The sequence below is a fragment of the Aquarana catesbeiana genome, linkage group LG01, assembly GCF_042186555.1.
Source record: "Aquarana catesbeiana isolate 2022-GZ linkage group LG01, ASM4218655v1, whole genome shotgun sequence".
NCBI lineage: Eukaryota > Metazoa > Chordata > Amphibia > Anura > Ranidae > Aquarana > Aquarana catesbeiana.
Genome location: NC_133324.1, coordinates 988504634 through 988518022, shown reverse-complemented (window position 1 = coordinate 988518022; position 13389 = coordinate 988504634). Strand labels below are relative to the sequence as shown.

Sequence of the window (13389 nt, the reverse complement as noted above, 5' to 3'; positions counted from 1 at the left end):
GTCACCAGTGGGAAGTCCTCCACTGTCTGAACTGTGACTGTCAGGGAAGACCCTAAATATTGAGTGTATTTCTGACTTCACAGCCCCAACAATAAATCTCTCCTAGCAAACATGATAAATTCTCCACCCCTAAACTGTCAGTCCTTGGGACTCGTCATCCACCAGATGTGAAAGAAAACGAAGCTCTTTCCTTGAGGATCCATCTACAGGGACAGAACACACTCAGCCCTGATCCAAAGGAACCATCTACAGAACCCACTGAGCCCTGCCCCTAAATAACCATCTACAAAGACTGAACACACTAAGCTCTTCTTTTGATGAACCATCCACAGAGAAAGAACACATTGAGTACTGCCAATGAGGATCTATCTATAGAAAACACAGAGCTCTTGTCAGGGCTTGGCTCAGCCCTTCCTTCTCAGAGCTGGCCACTCAGCAGTCGGCTAATTGACAGCTCCTATCTCTCCACAGTGACTCACCTGTTGATGATATCCTGCTCGGCAGTCCTGCCTACTTAAGTCGTCCAGTCCAGATGATCTCTGCCTTCGCCTTGGTCACATCTCTAGAGATGCTCTCCTGTGTTCCTGTTAAAGACTTGCTTGGCTGACATTCCTTCTGGCTCCAGATCCTGCTTGCTGTTCTACTACGCTGTTCTCTGGCTCCCTGACGTTTTGGCTTGTCTGATTATCCATTCCGGTTCCTGAACTCTGGCTATGTTTTGACTATGTTTACTCTGTTTACCCTTTTTTATTATTATTAAACAAGTGTGATTTAACTGTACATCTGTCTCAGTCTGATTCATGCTTTCTGACAGCTCTTCCCTTAATGGACCATCTACAGAGGCAAAACACACTGAGCCTCACCTTCGAGGAATCATCTATGTAGGCAGGGCACACTGAGCTTTGCTCCCCAGGAGCAATCTACAGAGACAGAACCCACTAAATTCTGCCACCAAGGAACTATCTACACAATAAACTGAGCTCAACCCCTGAAGAACCATCTACAGAGACAGAACACACTGAGCTTCTCCTTCGAGGAAGTGTAAATGGAGACGAAACATACTGAGCTCTGACCCCCCAGGAACCATCCACAGAACACACTGGGCTCTGCTCCTGAAGAACCATCTACAGTGGCAGAACACACTGAGCTCCTCATTTGAGAAATTGTATAATAATATAATTGTACATAGAGACAGAACATACTGAGCTCTGACCCCCAGGAACAAGCTACAGAAAACACTACGTTCTACCCCTGAAGAACCATCTACAGAGACTGAACACTGAACACACTAAGCACTTCTCCCTTGAAGAACCATCTATAGAGCTAGAACATATTGAGCTCTGCCTATGAGGAACCATCTTCAGAGACAGAAAATTCAAAGCTTTGTCCACCAAGGAACTATGTACAGAACACACTGTGCTCTGTTGCTGAAGAACCATCTACAGAGACAGAACACAATGAGCTCTTGCAAGGAACCATGTACAGAGTACAGAGTTCTGCCCCAGAAGAACAATCTACACAATACGCTGAGTTCTGCCCCCAAGGAACAATCTACAGAACACACTTAGTTTTGCTCCAGAGGAACATTCTACAGAGACAGAATACAAATGAGCTCTTTCCTTGAGGAACCATCTACAGAGACAGAATACACTGAGCTCTTCTCTTGAGGAACCATCTACGAAGACAAAACATACTGAGCTCTGTTATCAAGGATCAAGCTACAGAACACACTTCTGTCCCAGAAGAACATTCTACAGAGAAAGAACACACTAAACTCTTCCAACAACAAACCATCTACACAACACACTGAGTTCTGCCCCCGGGGAGCAATTTACAAAACACACTGAGCTCTTCCCCCAAGGAACATTCTACACAACGCACAGAGCTCTGCCCCCAAGGAACAATCTACACAACACACAGAGCTCTGCTCCTGAGGAACAATCTACACAACACACAGAGCTCTGCCCGAGGAACAATCTACACAACACACGGAGCTCTGCTCCTGAGGAACAATCTACAGAGCCAGACCACACTGAACTCTGCTGAGGAATAGGGATGAGCTTCGAGTTTGAGTTGAACATGAGTTCAACTTGAACATCGGCTGTTCGCCAGTTCGCCGAACAGCGAACAATTTGGGGTGTTCGCGGCAAATTTGAAAGCTGTGGAACACCCTTTAAAAGTCTATGGGAGAAATCACAAATGCTAATTTTAAAGGCTTAAATGCATGGTGTTGTCATAAAAAGTGTATGTGGACCCGGGTCCTAACCCAGGGGACATGTATCAATGCAAAAAAAAGTTTTAAAAACAGATGTTTTTTCTGGAGCAGTGATTTTAATAAAGCTTAAAGTGAAACAATAAAAGTGTAATATTCCTTTAAATTTCGTACCTGGGGGGTGTCTATAGTATGCCTGTAAAGGGGCGCATGTTTCCCATGTTTAGAACAGTCTGACAGCAAAATAACATTTCAAAAGGAAAAAAGTCATTTAAAACTACCCGCGGCTATTAATGAATTGTCGGTCCGACAATACACATAAAAGTTCATTGATAAAAACGGCATGGGATTTCCCCACAGGGGAACCCCAAACCAAAATTAGAAATAAATGCGTGAGGGTCCCCCTAAATTCCATACCCGGCCCTTCAGGTCTGGTATGGATAGTTAAGGGGAACCTCGCACCAAAATTTAAAAAAAAATGTTGTGGGGTCACCCACAAAATCCATACCAGACCCTTTAACAAGGGAACCCCCAGATCCCAGCCCCCCCGTGTGAATTGGTAATGGGGTAAGAGATGGTTTTTGACAAGTCCTTTATTAATCCCTTCCGCTTTCGGCTTCTTCTTCCATCTTCTTTCTTCTTGTGTTCTTTCGGTGTTCTTCTTCCTCCATCTTTTTCTTCATCTTCTTCTTCCTCCACTCTTCTCATACTGCATTTTCCTCCAGGCTTCTTCTCCGCTCCGTCCGCACGATCTGCCTCAGTGGGAGTCTTCAGCCGTGTGACGCTTCGCTTCTTCTGACACTTCTTATGTAATGGAGGGCGGGTCCACCCGGTAACCCTGCTCTCCTCTGACGCACAGGGAATTCACGGGACTTCCCTGAGGCTTTCCCCAAGTTGTCAGAGGGGGGCAGGGTCACGAAGAGCAGAGGAAGAAGAAGATGGAGAAGAAGAAGATGAAGAAGAAGATGGAGGAAGAAGAAGAACACTGAAAGAACACCAGAAGAAAGAAGATGGAAGAAGAAGCCGAAAGAAGAAGAAATTAATAAAGGACTTGTCAAAAACTCTCTTGTGTTTAACCTTTTTGACAATTTTTTTGTGAAACGGTAGGGGTACTTTTGTACCCCATTACCAATTCACACAGTGGGGGGGCGGGATCTGGAGGTCCCCTTGTTCCGATTCCCTCTGCCCGTAGACCCCCACAACCACCGGCCAAGGGTTGTGGGGATGAGGCCCTTCTCCCCATCAACATGGGGACAAGGTGCTTTGGGGGGCTACCTCAAAGCACCCTCCCAATGTTGAGGGCATGTGGCCTGGTACGGTTCAGGAGGGGGGGCGCTCTCTCATCCCCTCCTCTTTTCCTTCGGCCTGCCAGGTTGCATGCTCGGATAAGGGTCTGGTATGGATTTTTGAGGGGACCCCATGCCATTTTTTTGTTAAATTTTGGCACGGAGTTCCCCTTAAAATCCATACCAGACCTGAAAGGTCTGGTATGGATTTTGAGGGGGACCCCCACACCATTTTTTAAAAATTTTGGCACGGATTTCCCCTTAATATCCATACCAGACCTGAAGGGCCTGGTATGGAATTGAGTGGGACCCCACACATTTTTTTTTTATTTTGGTTCGGGGTTCCCCTGTGGGGAATTCCCATGCCATTTTTAGCAATTAACTTTTATGTGTATTGTCGGACCGGCAATTCATTAATAGCCGCGAGCAGTTTTAAATGACTTTTTTTCCTTTGAAATGTCATTTTACTGTCAGATTGTTCTAAACACAGGAAACATGCGCCCCTTTACAGGCATACTATAGACACCCCCCAGGTACGAAATTTAAAGGAATATTACACTTTTATTGTTTCACTTTAAGCTTTATTAAAATCACTGCTCCAGAAAAAACGGCGTTTTTTTAAACTTTTTTTTGCATTGATACATGTCCCCTGGGGCAGGACCCAGGTCCCCAAACACTTTTTATGACAATAACTTGCATATAAGCCTTTAAAATTAGCACTTTTGATTATTCATGTTCGTGTCCCATAGACTTTAACGGTGTTCGCGTGTTTGAACAAATTATTTGCCTGTTTGCAAGTTCTGCTGCAAACCGAACCGGGGGGTGTTCGGCTCAACCCTACTGAGGAACAATCTACAGAACCCACTAAGCTCTGCCTCTGAGGATCCATGTACAGAACACACTGATCTTTCCCCTCAATGAACCATCTACAGAGACAGAACAGTATTTAGGGAAAGATTCTAAATACTGAACATAGGGCATAATGTATGTCTGACCCAACAGCCCCAAAATAAACCCCTCCCCTCAGGTACCTCTGCCAAATCCACCATCACTGAACTGTCAGTCCCTAGAATTTACTCTCCACCAGATATGAGATATGAGACTTACAACCTACCAGTCTGCTTTTAGAAGCCCACCTGTGCCTTACACAGGTCTGCCTATAGAATGCAGAGGGCAGTCAGTGGTGTCGAAAAGACCTGTCCCTATCATTTCTCCAATGAGTCAGACTTTTTCTCCTCCCTCCTTCAGGGAAGTTGTCCTACTTGAAGGGATTGGTGAAGGTTTACTAACCTGCAGAATAATTAGTTCACCTGTACAGGTGTAATAGGTTGAATGGAAATTTTTGGCTGATAGACTATTGGTCTCTAGTCTGCATCCAATCAGAGAAAACAAAGATCCTATGCAATATGAGGCTTAGTTGGTGGCCTGATTGACATAGACACTCCTGACTCTGGCCAGGGTCTCACCCGAGGAGGGGACACATGGTTGGAGTTTATCTAAGACCTGGAGGACTCCCGTTATTTCACTGAATCTGATATGGAATCTTATATGCACTGAGTACAAAGCTATGCATGTTTCTTTAATCCAATGTTTGTATTAGGAGCAATGACTTGGCTTCTCTCACCAGATTAATAACGCAGGAGTGTGGCGGGTCGCTGACGTCGCAGACGTAGAATACGACGGGTGGGAGATTGATCGAGATGATGAAATAAAAATGCTTGTCTCCTGTCCACATTCATGGCTGCGGCTGCTAAAAAAAAAAACATCTGGAAATAAAATATCCCAAAGCATAGGGCCTCACAGGCTCCCGGCACCAGCAACATGTCAGAAACAAAAAGCAGCTCCTAAAGCTGGCCATAGAAGGAGCGATTTTCTTTCCTGCAAACACAGGTTGCAAGAAAGAAAATCACTTAATTTCCCCATCAACACAGTCAGTGTAGATGGGCGAATCCCTCCCGCAGTGCCATTGTGTTCCTCCTGGGGGGGCTGGGTTAGCCGTTCCCGCTGGGAGAACACAGTAATTATTGCTAGTGGCTATTAATCGCATGAAAAATCCAACAGGCTTGTACCCAAGTTGATTGATCAATCAACTTGGAAACAATCAGCCTGTCAATACATGGTTCGGATCTCGGCCAGTCCAGCAGGAAACTGTCAACGGTCGGCTTAACGGCAAGTGACCATACAAACTGTGAACTGTATAGAGATAACGGTTGGGAGGCCGTTTTTTGGAGTCTTTGTTTTGAAGTGATGGTTGATACGATCGTCAGTCACTGTATAGATTCTCTTTGTTTAAATAATATATATTTATTAGATAGCGCAGGATTTCTGGAGCACGATGGGTTAGCTAAAAGAAGGAGCACGGCTGAAGTTCTTCCTTTTCAGCACCACTCTCTGATTGAAACCTCAGATGGAGCAATACAGAGAGAAGAATGACCTCTAGTCAGTTATTATTGCAGTCCGTGGAGATTTCTCCTCATCTTCTTGGAGAAATCCAACTAAAGTTCTAATCCTTCCCCACTCCATGCCTAAAAATGTTGTGGCTTACACTTCAGGCAAATGGACATTGAAGGCGGTCACATCAGTAAATATGTTCCAGCTTGCTGGATGACGTCTGCGACCTTCACTCCTGACCTCTCATAGAGTTCTTCACCAGAGAAGAACGGCCTGAGGGTACAAGGCTGCCCGGGGGACATTTCAGGCCTCACCTCTTATCTGTCCATGAAGAAGACAAGAGGAGACCTGGAATGTCTCCACCAGAAGGCCATCACCAAGTGAAATGAATATTTGTGGTTTTAAGACCGAATCAGGAGAGTTATCCATTCACAAATAAAGTGATTGTAAAGGTTCGCAAAAATAACAAAAATTAGACATGTGCACTGCCGAAAAATTTGTTTGTTTTCGTTTCATTTGTTTGTTTGTTTGTTTTTTTCATTTTTCGGGTCATTCGTTATGATTGCAATTCGTAAATTCGTGAATTTGTAAATTTGTAAATTCAAAAAAACCTGAAAATAACAAAGAAAATTCGAAAGAACAAAATCTGAAAATTCTAAATAATAACTAATTATTATTATTAATATTAACTAACTATTAAATTATAGGTTTTAAAATTTCCTTTCAAATTTGGCTGTTAGTGAACATAACGAATGCGAATTTATCTGAAGTTATGAATTATCCATAATCACCGATGTTGTATGTAAACAAATGTAACGGAACAAATTATTAATAAATAATAATAAAAAGTTATTATTATTGATATTTATTATTAACAATGCGCTACGCTCCATTAGTTCAGATACGGCATTCTTTATTTAAGATAATTCATAAATTCAAATTAGTTACGTTCACTACCAGCCACATTGGAAAGAAAATTCCAATACCTGTAATTGAATAGTTAGTAATAGTTAATTTATGATTAGTTAGTTATTATTTCAGATTTTCGAAATTTCAAAATTTACGAATTTACGAATCTTCGAATTTACGAATCTTCGAATATACGAATTTACGAATCTTTGAATTTACGATTTTACGAATATTCAAATATACGAAATTACGAATATTCGACCGAATCAGGAGAATTGGCAATTCACAAATAAAGTGATTGTAAAGGTTCATGTTTTAAAAAAAAAAAATAACAAACATGTCATACTTACCTGCTCTGTGTAAGGGTTTTGCACAGAGTAGCCCCGGTCCTCCTCTTCTGGGGTGCCCCATTGTTGCTCCTGGCTCCTCCTCTTCTGTGTGCCCCATTGTTGCTCCTGGCTCCTCCTCTTGTGGGGTGCCCCATCGGTGCTCCTTGCTCCTCCTCTTGTGGGGTGCCCCATCGGTGCTCCTGGCTCCTCCTCTTGTGGGGTGCCCCATCGGTGCTCCTTGCTCCTCCTCCTGTGAGGTGCCCCATCGGTGCTCCTGGCTCCTCCTCTTCTGGGGTGCCCCATCGGTGCTCCTGGCTCCTCCTTTTCTGGGGTGCCCCGTCTGTGCTCCTGGCTCCTCCTCTTCACCCGTGTTGGTGCATTCCCGAGTCCCACTGCTGTGTCCATTGACACAACAGTGGGACTCGGCCTCGCCCCCCCTGCTTCCGTGTCACTGGATTTGATTGACAGCAGCGGGAGCCAATGGCTCCCGCTGCTATCAATCTATCCGATGAGGACAGAGACAGCGGCTGGAACGGACGGGCTCAAGAAAGAATCAGTGTGCTGATTTTACTGCTTTCCAGGGATGAGAAACACGACAGGTCACTTCCTCTGAGGTGATGATGTTGCGCTGAGTAAAAATATACCGAACATGTCACGCTTTGAGATTGCGCTCACTCGTGGAATGGCAACAAACTTAGGTACTTAAAAATCTCCATAGGAGACGTTTAAAAATTTCTACAGGTTACACGTTTAGAGTTACAGAGGGGATCCAGGGCTAGAATTTTTGCTCTTGCTCGAACGTTTGCGGCGATACCTCACATGTGTGGTTTGAACACCGTTTACATTTGCGGGCGCAACTTATGTATGCGTTCTGCTTCTGCGCGTGAGCACAGGTGAACGGGGTGCTTTAAAAAAATTGTTTTATTTTTTGTTTCTTATTTATTTTTTTACACTGCTTTTAAAAAAATATATAAAAATTCTAATCATTTTTATTGCTGTCAAAGGGAATGTATATATCCCATGTGACAGTAATAGGCGGTGACAGGTCCTCTTTATGGAGAGATCTGGGGTCTATAATGAATGTAAACATCCCATGTGACAGTAATAGACGGTGACAGGTCCTCTTTATGGAGAGATCTGGGGTCTATAATGTAAACATCCCATGTGACAGTAATAGGAGGTGACATGTCCTCTTTATGGAGAGATCTGGGGTCTATAATGAATGTAAACATCCCATGTGACAGTAATAGACGGTGACAGGTCCTCTTTATGGAGAGATCTGGGGTCTATAATGAATGTAAACATCCCATGTGACAGTAATAGGTGGTGACAGGTCCTCTTTATGGAGAGATCTGGGGTCTATAATGAATGTAAACATCCCATGTGACAGTAATAGGAGGTGACAGGTCCTCTTTATGGAGAGATCTGGGGTCTATAATGAATGTAAACATCCCATGTGACAGTAATAGACGGTGACAGGTCCTCTTTATGGAGAAATCTGGGGTCTATAATGAATGTAATCATCCCATGTGACAGTAATAGGAGGTGACAGGTCCTCTTTATGGAGAGATCTGGGGGTCTATAATGAATGTAAACATCCCATGTGACAGTAATAGGCGGTGACAGGTCCTCTTTATGGAGAGATCTGGGGTCTAGAATGAATGTAAACATCCCATGTGACAGTAATAGGAGGTGACAGGTCCTCTTTATGGAGAGATCTGGGGGTCTATAATGAATGTAAACATCCCATGTGACAGTAATAGGCGGTGACGGGTCCTCTTTATGGAGAGATCTGGGGTCTATAATGAATGTAAACATCCCATGTGAAAGTAATAGGAGGTGACGGGTCCTCTTTATGGAGAGATCTGGGGTCTATAAACAATGTAAACATCCCATGTGACAGTAATAGGAGGTGACAGGTCCTCTTTATGGAGAGATCTGGGGTCTATAAGGAATGTAAACATCCCATGTGACAGTAATAGATGGTAACAGGTCCTCTTTATGGAGAGACCTGGGGTCTTTAATGAATGTAAACATCCCATGTGACAGTAATAGGAGGTGACAGGTCCTCTTTATGGAGAGATCTGGGGTCTATAATGAATGTAAACATCCCATGTGACAGTAATAGGAGGTGACAGGTCCTCTTTATGGAGAGATCTGGGGTCTATGATGAATGTAAACATCCCATGTGACAGTAATAGATGGTGACAGGTCCTCTTTATGGAGAGATCTGGGGTCTATAAGGAATGTAAACATCCCATGTGACAGTAATAGGTGGTGACAGGTCCTCTTTATGGAGAGATCTGGGGTCTATAATGAATGTAAACATCCCATGTGACAGTAATAGGAGGTGACAGGTCCTCTTTATGGAGAGATCTGGGGTCTATAATGAATGTAAACATCCCATGTGACAGTAATAGGAGGTGACAGGTCCTCTTTATGGAGAGATCTGGGGTCTATAATGAATGTAAACATCCCATGTGACAGTAATAGACGGTGACAGGTCCTCTTTATGGAGAGATCTGGGGTCTATAATCAATGTAAACATCCCATGTGACAGTAATAGGAGGTGACAGGTCCTCTTTATGGAGAGATCTGGGGTCTATAATGAATGTAAACATCCCATGTGACAGTAATAGATGGTGACAGGTCCTCTTTATGGAGAGATCTGGGGTCTATAATGAATGTAAACATCCCATGTGACAGTAATAGATGGTGACAGGTCCTCTTTATGGAGAGATCTGGGGTCTATAATGAATGTAAACATCCCATGTGACAGTAATAGGTGGTGACAGGTCCTCTTTATGGAGAGATCTGGAGTCTATAATGAATGTAAACATCCCATTTGACAGTAATAGACTGTGACAGGTCCTCTTTATGGAGAGATCTGGGATCTATAATGAATGTAAACATCCCATGTGACAGTAATAGGTGGTGACAGGTCCTCTTTGTGGAGAGATCTGGAGTCTATAATGAATGTAAACATCCCATGTGACAGTAATAGGAGGTGACAGGTCCTCTTTATGGAGAGATCTGGGGTCTATAATGAATGTAAACATCCCATGTGACAGTAATAGGAGGTGACAGGTCCTCTTTATGGAGAGATCTGGGGTCTATAATGAATGTAAACATCCCATGTGACAGTAATAGATGGTGACAGGTCCTCTTTATGGAGAGATCTGGGATCTATAATGAATGTAAACATCCCATGTGACAGTAATAGATGGTGACAGGTCCTCTTTATGGAGAGATCTGGGGTCTATAATGAATGTAAACATCCCATGTGACAGTAATAGGAGGTGACAGGTCCTCTTTATGGAGAGATCTGGGGTCTATAATGAATGTAAACATCCCATGTGACAGTAATAGATGGTGACAGGTCCTCTTTATGGAGAGATCTGGGGTCTATAATGAATGTAAACATCCCATGTGACAGTAATAGATGGTGACAGGTCCTCTTTATGGAGAGATCTGGGGTCTATAATGAATGTAAACATCCCATGTGACAGTAATAGGAGGTGACAGGTCCTCTTTATGGAGAGATCTGGGGTCTATAATGAATGTAAACATCCCATGTGACAGTAATAGATGGTGACAGGTCCTCTTTATGGAGAGATCTGGGGTCTATAATGAATGTAAACATCCCATGTGACAGTAATAGGTGGTGACAGTTCCTCTTTATGAAGAGATCTGGGGTCTATAATGAATGTAAACATCCCATGTGACAGTAATAGGCGGTGACAGGTCCTCTTTATGGAGAGATCTGGGGTCTATAATGAATGTAAACATCCCATGTGACAGTAATAGGTGGTGACAGGTCCTCTTTATGGAGAGATCTGGGGTCTATAATGAATGTAAACATCCCATGTGACATTAATAGAAGGTGACAGGTCCTCTTTATGGAGAGATCTGGGGTCTATAATGAATGTAAACATCCCATGTGACAGTAATAGGAGGTGACAGGTCCTCTTTATGGAGAGATCTGGGGTCTATAATGAATGTAAACATCCCATGTGACAGTAATAGGAGGTGACAGGTCCTCTTTATGGAGAGATCTGGGGTCTATAATGAATGTAAACATCCATGTGACAGTAATAGGTGGTGACAGGTCCTCTTTATGGAGAGATCTGGGGTCTATAATGAATGTAAACATCCCATGTGACAGTAATAGAAGGTGACAGGTCCTCTTTATGGAGAGATCTGGGGTCTATAATGAATGTAAACATCCCATGTGACAGTAATAGGAGGTGACAGGTCCTCTTTATGGAGAGATCTGGGGTCTATAATGAATGTAAACATCCCATGTGACAGTAATAGAAGGTGACAGGTCCTCTTTATGGAGAGATCTGGGGTCTATAATGAATGTAAACATCCCATGTGACAGTAATAGGAGGTGACGGGTCCTCTTTATGGAGAGATCTGGGGTCTATAATGTAAACATCCCATGTGACAGTAATAGGTGGTGACAGGTCCTCTTTATGGAGAGATCTGGGGTCTATAATGAATGTAAACATCCCATGTGACAGTAATAGGAGGTGACAGGTCCTCTTTATGGAGAGATCTGGGGTCTATAATGAATGTAAACATCCCATGTGACAGTAATAGGAGGTGACGGGTCCTCTTTATGGAGAGATCTGGGGTCTATAATGAATGTAAACATCCCATGTGACAGTAATAGATGGCGACAGGTCCTCTTTATGGAGAGATCTGGGGTCTATAATGAATGTAAACATCCCATGTGACAGTGATAGGAGGTGACAGGTCCTCTTTATGGAGAGATCTGGGGTCTATAATGAATGTAAACATCCCATGTGACAGTAATAGAAGGTGACAGGTCCTCTTTATGGAGAGATCTGGGGTCTATAATGAATGTAAACATCCCATGTGACAGTAATAGGAGGTGACAGGTCCTCTTTATGGAGAGATCTGGGGTCTATAATGAATGTAAACATCCCATGTGACAGTAATAGAAGGTGACAGGTCCTCTTTATGGAGAGATCTGGGGGTCTATAATGAATGTAAACATCCCATGTGACAGTGATAGGAGGTGACAGGTCCTCTTTATGGAGAGATCTGGGGTCTATAATGAATGTAAACATCCCATGTGACAGTAATAGGAGGTGACAGGTCCTCTTTATGGAGAGATCTGGGGTCTATAATGAATGTAAACATCCCATGTGACAGTAATAGGTGGTGACAGGTCCTCTTTATGGAGAGATCTGGGGGTCTATAATGAATGTAAACATCCCATGTGACAGTAATAGGCAGTGACAGGTCCTCTTTATGGAGAGATCTGGGGTCTATAATGAATGTAAACATCCCATGTGACAGTAATAGGTGGTGACAGGTCCTCTTTATGGAGAGATCTGGGGTCTATAATGAATGTAAACATCCCATGTGACAGTAATAGGAGGTGACAGGTCCTCTTTATGGAGAGATCTGGGGTCTAGAATGAATGTAAACATCCCATGTGACAGTAATAGGAGGTGACAGGTCCTCTTTATGGAGAGATCTGGGGTCTATAATGAATGTAAACATCCCATGTGACAGTAATAGGAGGTGATAGGTCCTCTTTATGGAGAGATCTGGGGATCTATAATGAATGTAAACATCCCATGTGACAGTAATAGGCGGTGACAGGTCCTCTTTATGGAGAGATCTGGGGTCTATAATGAATGTAAACATCCCATGTGACAGTAATAGGAGGTGACGGGTCCTCTTTATGGAGAGATCTGGGGTCTATAAACAATGTAAACATCCCATGTGACAGTAATAGGAGGTGACAGGTCCTCTTTATGGAGAGATCTGGGGTCTATAAGGAATGTAAACATCCTATGTGACAGTAATAGATGGTGACAGGTCCTCTTTATGGAGAGATCTGGGGTCTATAATGAATGTAAACATCCCATGTGACAGTAATAGGAGGTGACAGGTCCTCTTTATGGAGAGATCTGGGGTCTATAATGAATGTAAACATCCCATGTGACAGTAATAGGAGGTGACAGGTCCTCTTTATGGAGAGATCTGGGGTCTATAATGAATGTAAACATCCCATGTGACAGTAATAGGAGGTGACAGGTCCTCTTTATGGAGAGATCTGGGGTCTATAATGAATGTAAACATCCCATGTGACAGTAATAGACGGTGACAGGTCCTCTTTATGGTGAGATCTGGGGTCTATAATCAATGTAAACATCCCATGTGACAGTAATAGGAGGTGACAGGTCCTCTTTATGGAGAGATCTGGGGTCTATAATGAATG

General features: G+C 43.3%; 1 protein-coding gene across 1 annotated transcript in view; it reads right to left on the bottom strand.

Moving 5' to 3' along the window:
* NPR2 (natriuretic peptide receptor 2) overlaps window positions 1-13389 on the bottom strand; it is a 187154-nt gene that overhangs the window by 107515 nt on the left and 66250 nt on the right. The gene's annotated exons all lie outside the window — the stretch shown is intronic.